The sequence below is a fragment of the Bison bison genome, unplaced genomic scaffold (genome assembly GCF_000754665.1).
Source record: "Bison bison bison isolate TAMUID 2011002044 unplaced genomic scaffold, Bison_UMD1.0 scf7180017864486, whole genome shotgun sequence".
Classification (NCBI taxonomy): domain Eukaryota; kingdom Metazoa; phylum Chordata; class Mammalia; order Artiodactyla; family Bovidae; genus Bison; species Bison bison.
Genome location: NW_011495046.1, coordinates 1517291 through 1527012, shown reverse-complemented (window position 1 = coordinate 1527012; position 9722 = coordinate 1517291).

Here is a 9722-nt window from a genome sequence, read left to right as displayed (position 1 = left end):
TTGTAGTGATGCTTTCTAAGGCCCACTTGACTTCACATTCCAGTATGTCTGGCTCTAGGTGAGTGATCACACCATCGTGATTATCTGGGTCGTGATGATCTTTTTTGTATAGTTCTTCTGTGTATTCTTGCCACCTCTTCTTAATATCTTCTGCTTCTCTTAGGTCCATACCATTTCTGTTCTTTATCGAGCCCATCTTTGCATGAAATGTTCCCTTGGTATCTCTAATTTTCTTGAAGAGACCTCTTAGATCCTGTAATCCTGAATTCTGGAGAAGGCAATGGCACCCCACTCCAGTACTCTTGCCTGGAAAATCCCATGGATGGAGGAGCCTGGCAGGCTGCAGTCCATGGGGTCGCTGAGGGTCAGACATGACTGAGCGACTTCACTTTCACTTTTCACTTTCATGCATTGGAGAAGGAAATGTCAACCCACTCCAGTGTTCTTGCCTGGAGAATCCCAGGGACGGGGGAGCCTGGTGGGCTGCCGTCTATGGGGTCGCACAGAGTCGGACATGACTGAAGTGATTTAGCAGCAGTAGCAGCAATCCTGAATTCCAGTACAGTGAACTTTTATACCAAAGCATGCTGTTATTCAGCTTAATAAACTATTTATAAGCTGTGTAATATCATATTTAGACTTTGTCTCTACAATGAATGCCAAATAGAAGAGCAAAAAAAAAATATGCACAACAGCTGCAACTTGTAAATATTCAACTATTTATACTTGATCATTTAAAGACAATATTAGGATATTTAATTCCCTTTTCTCACTATTACCCCAGATTTTTGGCACTGTTCTGATCCAGTCTGAGCTTGGAAGTTTACTAATGTGAGCCAAACTCTCAAAAAGAGGAGTTCACTTGGTATTACCCAGAGAGAAATATACTATATAGACCCTCTGTGATTTGCTGAAAGTTCACTGTTGATTTTTTTTGTAACTATGTGCAAAAACATTTCTCTAGCAGTTATTCATCTTATAAATGCTATTGCATAGCTGTGGCATGCAATCCCATACTTCACAAGTGTAGCAGTACACATAGGTAAATCTATATAACTTTATACTGGTACATCAAATTAACCTTGCACCACTGTGCCCAAGTAAAGCATGCTTTGAATTTTTCAATAATTCTTCCATGCATGGAAGGAAACCAGGTCACTACAGGGATTCCTTGGGGGACATGGGGCTGTTCAATTCCAGAAGGAAACAAATTTGCCTCAAAGGGCTTGAACAAAATACAGGTAAGCTGATCCTCTACTTTTTCTTACTTTCCGTCTTTCCTCAGGCTCTCCTCCTTTCCTCCCATTTGTAGCTTGGTTATGCTCTGTTTGCTTTTGATTCTTTTTCTAAAACCCCTGCTTTCCCTCTTAATTCTTACATGGAATCAACAATAAGACTAATTAATTAGAAAAGTATATAGAGCATGTATGTTTAAACCCTCCTATGGCAGGCTGTGACCACCAAATATTCCAACTACTCACTTATATCCCAGTTTTTCTCTCTTTTGGATTAGGATCCTATGATGAGGTCTGTTCAATAGACTGCAAGTGGAAATGAAATGTGTCACTTCCAGGTCAAGGCAGTTAAGAACCAATAGGCCTTTTTCATTTCTTTCCTCCTCTGCTATGGTGATCCTAATGTCCATGAGTTCCAGACGGTGAAGAGACAACATGGAAGAGGGCTGCTCAGCCCATGGTGGATTTTGAATGGGCAAAAATGAAAACAAGACATTTTGTATTAAGCTTCTGAGATGTTTGCATTCAGTCTAGCCTATCATGACCAATTCAGAAACTGGGAACACTAGTGGGGAACTGCCATCACAGAAATCTAGAATATGTTCTAGTGACGATATGGAAACAGACATTGGAGGCTGGAAAAAATGGTAATCCTGGTTCTATAGTGACAAAGCATTTGAGAAAACTGTCACCAGTAGTAATTTGAGAAGCAGAACACACAAGTGTATACTGAACCGGCAAGCTCAGGTCAAGGTACTAGAAAAGCAAACCTCACTAGTGCATCTTAGTTATTACAGACTGTGTGTGGAGTACTATCAAAATGAGATTAGCTCAGAATTTTCTGGTTTGTAGCAGGAATGAAAGGAAATATAGGGTTCAGAAATGTGGGCTTTATAGGGCTGAAAAAACCTATCGCTTCCAGAACGTAAGCAGTAAAAAACAGTATTAATATAAAGTTTTTGAAGATTAAATGTTCAATAAACACTACCAGCTAGATTAAATGACTAGGATCAAAAAGCAAAATAACTTTGAGCCTTCCCATTCCATTATGAAAGCCTTAAAATAGCTGTCGTTTTTGGGAAAGATAATGATAATGTTTTCCATTGTTCTGCAACAAATTACCACAAACATATTGGCTAAAAAGTATGCTCATAACTTATAATATATAAATTATATCTCAATAATGCTGTTAAAATCCCCAAATACCTATCTATTTGTTTCCATGGCTCAGGACTCTGGGCATAATTTAGCTGGGTCCTCTGTTCAATGTCTTACAAAGCTGCAATCAAGGTATCCTCTGGGGATGAGTTGGGGTACATGGTATTGGTAGAATTAATTTCTTTGCATTGTGCAATTCATGGCAATATGCTTCTTAAGGGCCAGCAAGAGTCTCTGAGGCTTCAAGTGTCTGACATGTGGACTTCATTTCAAGTTATATATTTATTGACATATAATTGACATCCAATATCATATTAATTTCAGGTGGACATCATAGTAATTCAATATTTATATATGTTTTGAAATGGGAAGAAATGACTTGGCTGTGCACACCCAAGGGTTTTATTAATGCATCAGTAGAGTGCCCTGTTTGTACACTCATGTTGGCCTTAGGCCATGAGAGGAGAATGTCATGGTTTCATTTACTTGACATTTCCAGCCAGGAGGTGGGGGTAGTTAAAGTCCATCCAAAGGCTCAACTGTTTAGGTCAGGCCCACCCAGGTTTACCTCCCTTTCCGTGAACTCAAAGTCAATTTATTAGGGACCATAACTGCATCTATTAAAATGTCTTCAGCTTTACCACAAAACACAACTTAATCTCAGCACTGATATCCATCACATTCAGATCTCAACGGGAGCATATAATCCAGGACCTATCTTCCAGGGGTGGTAATCTTGGAGCCTGGTTTAGAATCCTGTTTACCACAGAAAGAGGCATAGAGAGATGGGTGAAAGAGAAAGAAGAGGCTATAGAAATTACAAAGTTAGGAAACAGTGTAATCTGAAAACAGTATCTTAAAAATAGGTTTGAACATGAAAACTGGCAATTATGTATTACTGGAATAAAAGATTACAAGCCTGCTAAGTTTTTAAGAGAACCACACTACCAATAAAATCTTGACCTCAGATTTTAAGAGCCTTTGACTGCTTGAAATTTAAAACAATATTTGGTCCCTGTTTTACAGAAGCAAGAAGTAGCCTGGAAGGCAGAGTGGCTACCAAGAAAGGCCTCTTCCCCTATGACTATCAAAAATGTAGTCAGGGAAGATATTGAAAAGGAAGAATCTCCTGCAGGTGCCTTAGGGGCTATAGAGAACAATGGGCAAGGAATTCCCTTCCAGAGTAGGATCAGAGTCTAATCAAAGAACCTCCCTACTCTGAGCATAAAAGGCCTTTAGACTAATGATTGCTGGGTACTTCTCGTTTGTTATGAGTGAATTGTGTCTGCCACAAAGTTCATGTGTTAAAGCACTAGCTCCCAGTACTTTATTTATTTTGGCTGTACTGGGTCTTCACTGCAGCATGTGGGCTTCTCCAGTTGCCAAGCCTGAGCTTAGTTACCCCACAACGCGTGGGATTTTAGTTCCATGGACTAGGGACCCACATCCTCTGCATTGGAAGGCAGATTCAGAACCATTAGACCACCAGTGAAGTCCCATTCCTAGTACTTTAGAATGTGGGCCTTTAAAGAGGTGATTAATTTAGAATCAAGCCATTAGAGTGGGCACTAATCCAACCTGACTGGTGTCATAAAAAGAGAAGATTTGGACACACAGACACCATGGATGTGGATACACAGAACAAAAGCCACATAAGACAGCAGAAAGGTGGCTGAATGCAAGCCAAGGAGTAGGGCCTCAGAAAAAACCACATTGCCAATACCTCAGTCTTAGACTTCTACCTCCAGAACTGTGAGAAAATTAATTTCTACTGTTGTAACCACCCAGCCAGTTGGCTTAGTGGTAAAGAATCTGCCTGCCAATGAAAGAGATGTAGGTTCAATTCCTGGGTTGGGAAGATCCCCTGGAGAAGGGAATGGCAAGCCATTCCAGTATTCTCACCTGAAAAATCCCATGGACAGAGGAGCCTGGTGGGCGATAGTCCATGGGGTTGCAAAGAGTCAGACACAACAGAGCACACACGCAGTAGCATTTTACTGCGGTAGCCCTAACAAAATAATATAATACTCTTCCATTTTTGTTTATCTTGTTGTTCCTGCTTTCTTGGGGCGGGGTGGTAGAGAGAGGGCTTGGATAATGAAGATTTTTTAAATTCACTTTTTTTTACTTAGGTCTCCAAATGAAAATCACATGTGGACCAGATGGAGAATCCTGGCATTCCTGGACTTTGAGTTGGATGCAATGACTTTGGGGGACTTTGAAATATCTCCCTTAGAGAAGAATTAAATACATTCTGTGTGTAGGAAGGAGGAAGAAAATGGGTATTGGGTGACAAGAAGTGTGGATTGTAACACTGACAATAAAACTTCACAAATTTTCCATGTGCTCCTACATTTCTTAGCCAAAATTTCTGACAAGTCTTTTTTATTCTTCTCAAATGTTCATTCTCTCTTTCTATATGAGAGGATTAGACATTTCTGCCCACTACCATGGGGCTTACAGTGCTTTTTTCCAGAAAGTTCTGCATCTCTGTCTATGCCTTTAGCTTTAAACAATGAAATATAAGTAGAAATGATGGTATAAATTTTGAGTAGGAGCTTAAGGAGCCATTTAATATTTCTACTCATTGATTTGAATCCATGAAGAGGACTAGGATGAAGGAAAGATATTCCAGTATGGTGAACAACATGAGCAGGACTTGGAATATAGTACTCAGCATACTTTACAGGTATGAAAGTGAAAAGTGAATGGAATTCTCCAGGCAAGAATACTGGAGTGGGTTGCCATCGCCTTCTCTGGGTATCTTCCCAACCCAGGGATTGAACTCAGGCCTCTCTCATTGCAGGCAGATTCTTTACCATCTGAGCCACCAGGGAAGCCTCCTTTCAGGTGTGTTGACCACAATTGACTGGCTGCTGCTACTGCTGCTAAGTAGTTTCAGTCGTGTCCGACTCTGTGCGACCCCATAGACGGTAGCCTACCAGGCTCCCCTGTCCCTGGGATTCTCCAGGCAAGAACACTGAAGTGGGTTGCCATTCCCTTCTCCAATGCATGGAAGTGAAAAGTGAAAGTGAAGTCTCTCAGTTGTGTCTGACTCTTCCCAACCCCATGGACTGCAGCCTACCAGACTCCTCCGTCCATGGGATTTTCAAGGCAAGAGTACTGGAGTGGGGTGCCATTGCCTTCTCCAAATTGACTGGCAGGACAGAGTAATTATGTTCGGTTAGTGTACTTTCTACATACATATATCATATATATATATATATACACACACACACACACACACGTGTATTTGTGTGTTAGTTGCTCAGTCATGTCCAACTTTTTGCAACCCTATGGACCAGGCTTCTCTGTCCATGGAATTCTCCAGGCAAGAATACTGAAGTGGGTTGCCATTCCCTTCTCCAGGGGATCTTCCCCACCCAAGGATCGGACCTGGGTCTCCTGCATTGCAGCCAGATTCTTTACCGTTTAAGTCACTGGGGAAACCCACTCCCCCCCCCCACACACACCTAAACGCATGGTATGTATATATTATATATATGTATAAATATACACATATAAATATATATACACATATATATACACACACATATATTAACATATTTTTTTCCAGAAGAGACGCTATTAAGTATTACACCTTATACTGCTAAATATGATGACAATTCATAGGCTCTAGTCTAAGCAAAAGGTCATAGTCAGGGTGGTCTGAAAAGAGGCAACCAATGGAGGGATCAGTGGGAAATCTCAAAGTAGGAAGTTCAGGGAGGCACAGAGGTACTTGTCTTCCAGGTATGCTTGTAATTCATGACATAAAGCGTATCCAAGAGAAATTACTGTCAGTGCAAGTTTTTTCCCAAGTTTACTGGAAAATGCAATGATGGGATTTTTGCTTTACTTGATGTCTTGCTTTTCAAGTTTGATACATGAATTGATGAATTCATGTTATGCTATTAAGAAGTACTTTTCCATATAAATACTGATGGAGCATTTCTGGAGAATTCCTGCTGTCACTGATTAGCTGGGTGACCTTGAACAAGTTACTGAACTTTTACTGAGCTCAGTTTCCTCATGTATAAACTGGCTTTAGTAACCGAGCCTAATTCACAGGAGTTTTGCTGGAAATCAATTTTCTAGAATAAGTACATGAAAAACACTAAGGCTGGTACATGGTAGGCATTGCTACCTTCCCCCATCTTTCTTTCCTTCCTCCTACTCCTTCATCTTTGCTAAAAGGAACAAAGAAGAGATGACTTTTTTGTTGTTTTGTTTATCTAATGCATGAATTAATTACTTAATGTTTATCCTTTTCAAATACTCTTCAACACAAATACTCCTAAAAACTTTCATGGGTTTCTTTACTTTATATTCTCTGCGTACCTCTAGCTAAAGTGCTGTGCCTATCATATGATACCCACCACCTTCCACATACTTACACACACACACACATACACACACACACAATACCATTGTTTCCTGAGTGTAATCTATTGGAAAGGGGATATAATGTAGTAGGAAAGGAAAAGAACCCTGGAGCTAGGGACCCCACACGTGAATGTAGCTGTAAAAGCCTCCACAAGATAGATGTCATTAAGAAGGAAGGCATGAATGTTGACATTGGCAAACATCACCTATTACCTTTACAGACACTGGTCTGGTTCAATCTGTAATAGGTTTTTTAATATTGTTTTTTCATTTAGAGCAGGTGTCAGCCAACTACAGCCTGCAAGTCAAATCTGGCCCACTGCCTGTTTTGCTAAATAAAATTTTATTGACTGTAGCCACCCCATTTCATTTCTGTATTGTCTAGGGCTGCTTTTTGCTATAAGGGCAGAGTTGCGTTGTTGCAACACTACCATACAGCTCACCACGTCCACAAATGTTTACTATCCGACCTTTCAAAGACGAGCTTGCTAACTCCTGGCTTGGAGGAATGACCCTGTACATGTAGAAAATTATTTTTTCTTTAACCTCTATGGCAAACTATGCCTAATCCTTTCCTCTTGGCCAAAAGACAATCTGAAGAGTGAGAAGAGTTTGCTCCGTTTCTTCCTTCCCCTCTATTGTCTGGTGGTCTCAATCTTATGCTCCTGGCCTTTAAGTAGTCAGCTTCTAAATCACAGTACGATATGCTTGTTCCTCACCATTCTTAAAAAATGACAATATAAATATGAATGGCAAAGTGTGTCCTTATGAAAAGGCCAGACATTCTCTGATCATTAGGTAATCATGTGACAACTTTGGGCTTCCCAAGTGGTGCTAATGATAAAGAACCCGCCTGCCATTGCAGGAGACATAAGAACCACGAGTTCAATCCCTGGGTTGGGAAGATCCCCTAGAGAAGGGAATGGCTACCCACTCCAGTATTCTTGCCTGGAGAATCCCATGGACAGAGGAGCCTGGCTGGCTATAGTCCATAGGGTCACAAAGACTTGGACACGGCTGAAGCGACTGAGCATGCACACAATCTGGGGCCCTTTCAGAGCCACAGAAGAGAGGCAAAACTTTCTCTTCCCTGATTTTGATACACATTTTCTTACTCTTAGATCTAAAATTCATACTCATGACCATAAACTTTCCTCATGCAGTTGGCTAGTATGAAGATTGACAAATATAGTGTGCTATTTGCCATAAAGTTAGCAAGTAATAAAATTCTATTGGATATATTCTTGCTTGAAATTTTGCTTCCTAGATTTGTGCCTCATGGTGTGGTTTGCTGGACTGATCATGTCTTGCACACCCTCTTGGATACTTAATGATAAATAATAGGCCAGTAAGAAGTGTTCAAGCATTCAGTTTGATAGCTTCAGAATGACTTGCTACTATATGCAGTGGGATTATAAAAATGGTTTCAGGGTTTGCTTTAGTTTATCAAAAGTTGTAAACTTTCCTTGAAACACTGTGGGATTTTAATTGTTTATAAAGGCTATATAAATGAATGATTCTATGAAAGGTGATTTGATATTTTCCTTTTTCCATGCACGTAACAGTTTCACTTATACATATATGCACAAAGATAAGTGGGGAGGTGGGGAGGGGACTACAGAATTCTCAGAAGTGCCGCATCCCACTTTATGACCCCTGAAGTAATGACTCTAGGAGAGGTCCATGTAGGAGCCTGTTATTGACTGTGAAGACATTCTGTATCAGTTGACTGTGAACTGAAGTGTCATTTCCCCTCTCATCCTGGCACCTGGATAATATTTAATTTGCACCTTTGATTTGATTGATACATCTCAGCAGCAGGACATTTAGACATTTATGTCGTAAAACCAAAATGAAATATTTTATGTCACTGAACATGGCCCTGCAAGGTACAGTAGTTAAAATCAAATGAAGTTAGCATCAATTTTACAGTTATTTAAAAAGCAGACACACAGGCACACACGTGCACACATACACATAAACCTAACATAGACAGATCCTCATCTTTTTGTTTCAGAGTGACATTTAGTAAAAGCATAAAGTTTAGCTAAAGAAGCTGAGGTGGCAGCTTTAAATGCAATAAACAGGGACCTACTTACATATGCAAAACAGACACTCACAGGTGCAGGAAAGGTAATTGCTGGTGCAAAATATGCCATTACCTGTTTTACATGCACAACTGCCTGATTTGTAAGGGCAACTAGCTGACTTTGTCTTCCTCTGCATAATTTTTATGCACAAATTAGTTACTTTGCAAAATTTGGCACCAATATTTCTCTATTCTTGGACCTGAAATATATGAGGTATAGAAGACAATAGAAGTTTGACAATCACTCAGTAAAATGCATTTTTTGCCTCTTTCTATTTGTAAAAACTAAAAGGCAAGAAAGCTCTCCTGGAATTTTATTTTTCTCCCCCCGATACAAGTTTTTGATTTTTTTTTTTTTTTAGTACAGTGTGTTTCTTTAGTGCTTTAAAATCTGCTGAAACCAGGCAGCAACTTGTATGCCTATTAGTTTAACCAAAGGCCCATCACAGCAGTGTATTATGCCTTATCTTGGGAATAATTAAGACATGACATCCCCACAAAGCAGTTTTTAAGTGGGCAAAACATATTTAATGGTAGCGTTTGTGGCACCCAGAATGGAAATACAGGGAAAACTAGAGGGAATATGTACTTACCCTAACACCAAATAGGTTCCTTATAATTCGCATATACTCTTGGGGATATGGTATCCCTGCATACATTTTAAGTGTTTCTAATGCAATGTTTATCATGTATGGCAGCCTAAGCAGAAGAGTGTAATGTGTGGCCAGCTAAAGGGCACCATTAACAACAACAATGTTGTTATTAATGTTGTTGTTATTAACTATGTGCAAATTTAATATGCACATAATTATTGATCTCTTTAGTAAAAAAACCTATGAAAATATTCATATTTA